Genomic DNA, 9611 nt, shown 5'->3' on the forward strand with positions numbered 1-9611 from the left:
CCTCCCCCCCCCTCCCTTTCCCCCTGAAATCAAAAAAAATATTACAAAAAAAAAAAAAATCCTGCCCTAACCAGTTTGGCACAATGGATAGAGCATCGGCCCATGAACTGAAGGGTCCCGGGTTCGATTTCGGTCAAGGGCATGTACCTTGCTTGCGGGCTCAATCCCCAGTTGGGGGCATGCAGGAGGCAGCTGGTCAATGTTTCTCTCTCATTGATGTTTCTAACTCTCTCTCTCCCTTCCTCTCTGTAAAAATCAATAAAATATATATATAAAAATTTCAATCCTGGGCAAGGATTAACAATAATAAAAATGTGACTTTCTGGCACAAACACTAGCAGTCCTTGTGGAGTTTTTACATATTTACCCAACTGAAAACTAAGCATAGTGGAAAGCCCGCAGGTGCCTAGCAACCTGGATAAACAATTGTAGGGTGGGACCTCACCCCCAGGGTGACTTTTCCTCCCCTAACATATAGCTAGTGGTGAGGTTTGACCTCCAGGCCTTTCCTCCCTAGAGATCAGTGGTTCTCAACCTTTCTAATGCCGCGACCCTTTAATACAGTTCTTCATGTTGTGGTGACCCCCAATTTCATTGTTACAAATTGAACATAATTAAAGCATAGTGATTAATCACAAAAACAATATGTAATTATATATGTGTTTCCCGATGGTCTTAGGTGACCCCTGTGAAAGGGTCATTCAACCCCCAAAGGAGTCGCGACCCATAGGTTGAGAACCTCTGCTAGAGATAACATCTATGCCTCAGTTGTACTTCAGCTCCAGGCCCAGAAAAGCAAAAAAAAACAACAACAAAAAAAAACAAAAACAGAAAAACAGCCTCAGGAGGACCAGCTGCATGGAATAATGACCCTGCCCTGGTGCTGGCCAATCAGTGGAGACCACAACTCTGAAAGGATACATCTAGAAAGCTCCTGAATATTCTATTGAGATTTTCCCCTGGGATCCCCACCCTAAAATCTCTGCCCTTAAAACCCTTAGGACAGAGGGTTGGGCACACCCATGGCTTTCCCTTTTACTTTCCTCTCCCCCCACCCTACCCCAGGCACTTAACCATTAGCTTCCACTCCCAAGCTCCAAGGGCCCTTCCTTTACCTCTATAACTTGTTTCCTAAGCCCATTTCTTCTAGGAATTACTTTTTCTACCTCTGTAACTTACCAAATAAATGTTCTCTTATAAAAAAAAAAAAAAAAAAAACACAAAAGAAAAAAAAACACTAAGTACTAAAATACAAATTGTGGCCCACCAGTGTGGCTCAGTGGTTGAGCGTCAACGTATGAACTAGGAGGTCACGGTTCGGTTCCGGTCAGGGCCTGCGGTTGCAGCTCCATCCCTAGTGAGGGACATGGAGAAGGCAGTTGATCAATGATTCTCTCTCATCATTGATGTTTCTAGCTCTCTCTCCCCATTGCTTCTCTGAAATTAATAAAAAATATATTTAAATAAAATATAAATTGTGTTTCTATTTAATAAAACTAAATCATCTCCTAGTAAATGGATAAATAAATGAAATCATACAATAAAATCATCCTCTATCAAGCTTTTAACCAAAGTCTCCCTCTTTTATTTTTTTTCTTTTGTGGACGAAAGGAGCGACATGCTAACCTGACAAGCTCAAGGGAGGCCTGCGTGGCAGCCGAGCAAACTCAGAGACCTAAAGTAACCACAAAAGATGGTCTGAAAATTAAATATTTAACTACAAACAGGTTATAGTGGGTAGTCCCGTCCTAAGCCTATATCATCACTGACAAGGTCAACCTTTACTGTAACTGAGCCTATCTGTCTTTTTGCATCTATGATAACATATCCTTGAAATGTCTGGGTAACTTGTGACTTCCCTTTTTATGGAGCCCCTGGGGCACAACCAAATGTGCTGGGCGCCAGGACAGATACCACAGATTCCTTCATTTATCATGTTAATTGTTTTTGTACCCACTTAAGTATGTGTCCATCATTTTACTTTTTATCCAATCCCAGGGGTTTCCCTGCTTTGCTTATCCCTCCTCCTTAATCTATCACCAATGAATTCCATGTAACCCACCTATGTTCCTCCTTTGATTGCAATGTATAAATGCAAATGTAACCCCACCATTCTCCAGAGCACTATATCAATTCGTTGAGGTTCTGCTTCCCAGCATATGTCGACAGTTTGGCTCAAATAAACTCACAAAAATTCTTTACAGGTTTCAATGGTTTTTTTACGTTAACACTTTTAATGAGCTCCATGTTTCTAATCCACATGTACTGAATTGTCACTTTTGTAAAAAAATCAAAAAGTATAAGAGCAAAGTATTTAATCAATAAGGAAGATCTATTGTTTAAACACTGAGTTGATATGATTCCAGCAAAGACAAAGGAATTTTAATCTGTACATTCTTAAAATGGGTAAATATATGAGTTCCATGAATCTTTCTGAAATACTGGAATTCCCTCTCAGCCTTATACATGAGACCACACAACTCAGATCTCCAAGTGCTTGAGAGGTTACATCATACAAATCAAGTAACTGTATAAAATTCAACTGCTGTCCTCACTTTAACCACCTTACCTTTTTTACATATACCCACTCTAAAATCTTTCAAATTTTCCCCAAGTAATTATGAGAAATATCTGATATTCCTTAGTCATAATAGCCTAAAAATCCTGTAATTAAGTGCCTTTTCTTAACATCCTAATTACTATTCTGTCAATACAAGTACCATTCCAATAGTAAAAACCGTATTATTGATTTTTTCCCCTTCAGAATCCCATACTTAGATGCTAAGTACTGACGGATTTCTGTTTTTCATTTTTGTTACCTATTCTTCAGTGTGATAAACCTGCATGACCTTATATCTGTTCTTCTCCCTTCAGCCATTGCTCTACTCACTGCCTGACTCCTGCTAATATATAAATAAGTTCTAAAACTAAGCAGTATATCAGAATCGCCCACATAATTTATTAATAAAAAAGAAATACAGTTGTGCAAACAGAGTAGAGCTATTGCATTAGAATCTCCAGAGACTCCATTTTGTACTTTGTTATGCTCTGTCCATCCTTAACAGGAGGAGTTCCTCAAAAGTGACTTAAATTGGTCAGCAAGACAGCCTTCCAAATAACCACTATCTCGTAACACTGTAATCCATCTCAAACATCAATATCAGGATATTTCTCGGCTGAGTGGCTCAGTTGGTTGGAGCATCATCCTGTATACCAAAAGGTTGTGGGTTCGATTCCCAACTAGGATGCTTACAGGAGGCAACCAATCAATGTTTCTCACAAGGATGTTTTTCTCCTTCCCTCCCTCTCTCGCTCCCTCAAATCAATACATATCCTCAGGTGAGGATTTTAAAAAAGGAGAATATTGCCCTAACCGGTTTGGCTCAGTGGATAGAGCATCGGCCTGCGGACTCAAGGGTCCCAGGTTCAATTCCGGTCAAGAGCATGTACCTTGGTTGCGGGCACATCCCCAGTGGGGAGTGTGCAGGAGGCAGCTGATAAATGTTTATCTCTCATCCATATTTCTAACTCTATGTAAAAAATCAATAAAATATATATTTTTTAAAGGTAGTTGTTTTTTTTTTATATTTTTATTGATTTTTTACAGAGAGGAAGGGAGAGAGATAGAGAGTTAGAAACATCGATGAGAGAGAAACATCGATCAGCTGCCTCCTGCACATCTCCTACTGGGGATGTGCCCGCAACCCAGGTACATGCCCTTGACCGGAATCGAACCTGGTACCTTTCAGTCCACAGGCCGACGCTCTATCCACTGAGCCAAACTGGTTTCGGCAATAAAATATTTTTTTTTTTTTAAAAAAAAGAAGAATATTTCTCCAACTATTTATTATGTAACTCAAGGCTGGAAAACACTGTTTAGTGTCAAAGAACTTTATCTGCAACATTGTTACATTATCCAATTTTACTGTTTAAACAACTTGTGAAATAAGCAAGAACAGGCTGTTTGATGGTAGGTACGTCTAATCTCCTTGGCCTTACTATGAGAAAGGGATCTGTCTTTTCATATACCTTTAGCATTCATTACAACAAACCCAGTAGTACTTAAGATATTTGAACTTTCACATAAAGCCAACACAGATTTGATATGACAATAATCCCAAATAATAAAAGCCTAATATGCTACGTGTCCCAACCATTTGACCAGTCGCTATGATGCGCACTGACCACCAGAGGGCAGACGCTCTGACTGGTAGGTTAGCTTGCTGCTGGGATCGGGCTCCAGACTATGCAAGACGGGCCAGACACACCCTGGAGCCCTCCCGCGGTCCCTCCCCAGCCCCAATTGTGCACAGTGGGGTCCCTTGGCCTGGCCTGTGCCCTCTCACAATTCAGGACCCCTTGGAGGATGTCGGAGAGCCGGTTTCACCCCGACCCCTGCAGCCCAGGCCAAGGGACCCCACCAGTGCATGAATCTGTGCACCGGGCCTCAAGTATACTATAAAACAATGAAGGAAAACAAAACGTAAAAATTGATTTCTTAAGGGGGGACGGGGTACTCAGATTAGATTCTGTTTTTTGAATTCCACAGATAACTTTCTATGCCTCCACCTTAACCCTGACAGAACACTAATGGATTTCTGGTAAGCAAGACAGGTCAACAGAGACAGTGTTCAGTGACAGAACAAGTTTTGCCATTACCCCTAGGTTGCCCAAAAGGTTATGAAACAAAAATATGACTGGCATTTCTGGGTAGTCCTCAATTTGCTGAATGGGCCTCCAAGAAAGTTTCAAAGCTCCTAGCTAAGTTGACAAAGAGGTCAGGAAGTATGTCAGGGCACATCAACATATAACTACAACTTTCAAAGGCTTATTCTGGATAAGAGTCCTAGTGCTAGGTCTAAATTCTGGCTGTCTCCTGTTTCCCAAAGCAAGTGATTGGTGGTTTCCTGCATTCACAAGCATTTCACTCACTAGCATTACTTTTTATATTATCTGCCCTAAACCACATTTAGCAGGAGTATATGCAGCAACCACTCTTTATTAGTAAGCATAGGGCTAAAACAAAGATAGTAAGTTAAAGCTGTGACTCGAAGTTGAGCCCCAAGTTGAAGCTGTTCGTATTGCCCATCACCAGGCAAGGAAATGGACAGGGCAGACCATAATTCAGAATTAGAACTACTAAGGTTCCAATTCCTTACTTAATTCTGAAACTTGGAAAGTATTATATCCTAAAGGGAAAAATAACAACAACAAAAACTGGGATAACACCAATCCTAACAAAATAATTAAAATTGCCCTAACTGGTTTGGCTCTGTGGATAGAGCACCCACCTGCGGAATGAAGGGTGCCAGGTTCAATTCCAGTCAAGGGCATGTGCCTTGGTTGCGGGCACATCCCCAGTAGTGGGTATGCAGGAGGCAGCTGATCGATGTTTCTCTCTCACTGATGTTTCTAACTCTCTATCTCTCTCCCTTCCTCCCTGTAAAAATCAATAAAATATATTTAAAAATATATATATTAGCAAAAGTTATCATTATAGCCCTAGCTGGTTTGGCTCAATGGATAGAGTGTCAGCCTGAAGGGTCCCAGGTTCGATTCTGGTCAAGGGCACATGCCCAGGTTGCGGGCTTGATCCCCATAAGGGGTGCGCAGGAGGCAGCCAATCAATGATTCTCTCTCATCACTGATGTTTCTATCTCTCTCTCCCTCTCCCTCCCTCTCTGAAATCAATAAAATATATTTTTTAAAAAAAGTTATAATCATGTAACAGAGTAAGTCCTAAGCCCAATAGTCCTCAATAGTTCGTTTTCGACACTATTGAAATTGCTCTTCCCCTCTCTCGTTAATCCATGTCTATGGTCTTTAAGATAACTTGTTATGTAAAATTATTTATTTATCTAAGATGCACCTACACTGAATTTATCTAAAAAATTAAAAAGTCGATATTAAGAAAAAAATTGTAAATGGAAGATTATGAGAGGGTTTCGCATGCCAGCAAAAGTTACTGGCGTGCCATGTTTGGCACGCGTGCCAGGGGTTGCCCACCCTTGTCCTATAGAATCTGTAGTGATAAATCCTTTCCATTCCTGATATTAGCAAGTTGTGTTCCCTGTTTTTCACTATCAGTCTATCTACAGGTGTATCAATATTGTTGATCTTTTCAAAGAACCAACTTCTGGCTTTGTTATTTTATTTTATTTTTGTATTTTTCTATTTCATTAATTTCTTCTGTCATCTTTATTATATCTTCCCTTCCATCTACTTTGGGTTTATTTTGCTCTTCATTTACTAGCTTCTTAAGATAAAACTTTAGGTCACTGTCTTTAGACTTTTCTAAAATAGGTATTTAGGCTACAAACTTCTCTTTAAACACTGTAACAGCTGTATTGCACAAATTTTTTTTAGCACTTTTAAAGAAACTATTTATTTTAGAATAGTTTTAGATTTACAGAAAAGTTGAAAAAGTAACAGAGTACCCATATACCCATTAATATTTTGGGTATTCAGTCTCTGAAAGTTACTTTTGCCCCCCTGCCCCCGTTTCCCATATTATTTACATCTTACATTAGTACAATTTGTCACAATTAATAAACCAATATTGACACATAATTATTAAGAAAATTATTAAGCCTATACTTTATTCCCTCATTTTTTACACAGTATCCTTTTTCTCCAGCATCTGAACCAGGGGACAGCTACATTTAGTCATTATGTCCCCTTAGGCTCCTCTTGGCTATAACAGTTATCCCACAAATTATGATGTTGTATTTTTATCATCCAGTTCAAAATAATTTCTCTTGATATTTCTTCTTTAACTCACAGATTTAAAAGTTTCACTGAATCACCAACTATTTGTGAGGTTTTTAAGACACCTACATTGATCCCATTATGGTCAAAGACCATTTTCCGCATTATGTGGGCTGAGTATACCCTCCTGTTGTAGTTGAGTTTGATTAGCTGCGAAGACTGACTACAACCAATGTGGAGGATCTGCTGTGCAGGGTCGACCCCACAGAACTAGACTTACTTCAGCAGGGCTCTGGTGCCTACTGAGTCCACCCCTTGAGTGTGTCCTTGTAGAAGTGGTTAGGTGGTGCTTCCACATGGTCTAAAGCTGCCCAGATGCATTGACTCTGAGACCTCCTGGGAGGCGCAGGCCAAGATCAGCCACCACCTGTGCTCTGCCCGGGGCCACCCAGCATGAGCTATAAAGTGATCTGCAGACGGCCGCAACTTCTAGTGGGCTTGGAGATGCTCAAGAGAAGCCAAGCTGTGCACCAAGGCTACCACTACTGCCAGGCCTGGGGCCACTTAGTGAGAGGTAGAGGGCCAGATGCTACCTGTTTGAGAGATTTTAGAAAAGTATGAAGCATGAACCAAGTTTGTATGGAAAAGCCAGGAGAAACGATGTGGGTTAGGCCCACAAGTTGGGTGAGGTGGGGTCTCAGGGGACCACCAGGGTAGGACAAACTATGTAAGCCAGGTTGATGGAGACTCAGATATGGTGCCAGCCAGCAGGCTCTGTGAAGGAGGGCTCAGAAACGGAACAGCCTCTGCCAATACTTTGGTCTGAGAGAAACCAGCCCCTCCAGCCCTTGCCCTGGTCCCAGAACTCCAGTTCCTCCCTGGTGCCTTTACAGCTACTGTCCCAGCACCGGCACTTAGAACAAGTGAGTCTAAGACTGTGTATGGGGCCTTTAAGAGAAACCTGAGTCTCCAGCCACCCTCCATCTCACTCAGGCACAATCCCTGCTGGTTTTTACAGCCAGAAGTTGTGGGGGCTTCTCTTCCTGGCACGGGAACCCTGGGCTGAGGGGCCTAGTGTGGGGCTGGGAACCCTCACTCCTCACGGGGAACTTCTGCAGCCCAGATATCCCTCCTGATTTTTATCTGCCACACATGGGTATGGGACTGGCCAGTTCTGCACCTCCACCCCTCCTACCAGTCTCCATGTGGCTTCTTCTTTATATCCTTAACGTAGGACTTGTGGTCAGCTGGATTTCAGGTGGCTCTGAATGATAGTTGTCCTATTGTTTAGTTGTAATTTTGATGTGGTTGTTGGAGGATTCAAGTATGGCATTTAACTATGCTGCCATCTTGATGGGAACCCTGGCTCATTCTTTCTAACACATGCATAATTTATTTAAATAGTCCACTATTGGTTCATTACTTAGGAACTCTCACTTTTTGATAATCTCTTTCAGATTAAAAATTAAGACAGAAATCTAATGGACTCTAAGGTTTCAATGAGAAATTCAGCATAGCGGATGTGCGATTGGAGTATTCATATGTAACTTGTCTGCCTAGGTGCTCTTATTCACTGAGTACACAAATTAATCCCAAAGTTCCCACTTAGATACCGTAATTACAAATGACAAAATATGTGTATTTCTCACTGAGCCACTCCTTGTCCCAGAACCAAGACAGCTGACATCTGCTGCCATTATTCCTTGCTTCTCTTCGTATATAGTAGCCTTCAAACTACATGTGTTCTAACCTAAATATACAATAATTACCATCCAGTTTTCCTCTTTAAATCTTTCTTTTGATCAGAATAATTGGTTCTGAACTAACCTAATCAGACTCCTTCAAACCTCTCCCAATTTCCAAGCCATTTTGAAGTTCTTTTTAAAAAACCATCCAGTATCCTTAATTAAAAACTCTGACCATTTTCTAGACTCCTATAGTTAACTCCAGAAACTATAACTGTAATGTAGTTGCTTCTCAGCAGTAGTACTTTATATATCTAACTTGGAGTAACAGAAAAAAATAGATAAGCTTAGGCACTGTATGTGAATATCACCACTTAACACTAGTTAAATTAGCTTGAGCGAATTACCATCAAACTCTCAGCCCTCATCTAAAATGTGCTCAAAAAAAAACAAAAAACCCCACAAGGTTACAATATCTCATTTTTTGAGACAGACCTGAGTGTATCTGAGTGTAGTAGGTGCTAAGTACTAGTAAATCCTAGTTGAATGTAAATAATTGTCTTCCATTGTTTCATTCACTACCAAAACTTGAAAACAGGGTTTAAAACAAATTTTAAGATTTACCATGTAGGGCTCTTAGTAAGTGCTGAAAAGTTGTTTCGGCTTGAGTTAATGCGATATAAACCATTATGGTGAATATAGCATTCATTTGCTAGGTAAGAGAAAAACTTCCCTGAAGTAGGATGGCAGTCCCCAGCTAAGAGCCATGGAAATCTCAAACGCCCCAAGATGACTTAATCTCCGCCTCTCACAACATGATTCTGACTCTCAAGATGATTAAATGGAGCCGAGTGAAGGGAGTGGGATGCAAAGCATTTTCTCTCCATAATTATGCACCGAGATTTGGACTAAATATTAAATTGACACATAGTAAGCGCTCCATGATTCTATTATTAAAACGCATGCCACTAGGGGAGAAAACGGAAGGAATTAGAAAACAAACAAACAGAGGCTGCCACTCACAAGAGGTCGAAAGGTGTCCCTGGCCCAAAGACCCGGAGGCCGGTAAGCACCTGGGCGTGCGGACTCCCTGCGGCACCGGAGGCCTAAGGAGGTCGGCGGCCTTCCCCAAAGGTCAGGGATCTGCAGCCACATTTCCTGCTGGGGCGGGGAGCGAGCCTGGGACGCCCCCGCGAGAATGTGTACCCCCCAAGCCAG

This window comes from Myotis brandtii, unplaced genomic scaffold (genome assembly GCF_000412655.1).
Source record: "Myotis brandtii unplaced genomic scaffold, ASM41265v1 scaffold133, whole genome shotgun sequence".
NCBI classification, from domain to species: Eukaryota; Metazoa; Chordata; class Mammalia; order Chiroptera; family Vespertilionidae; genus Myotis; species Myotis brandtii.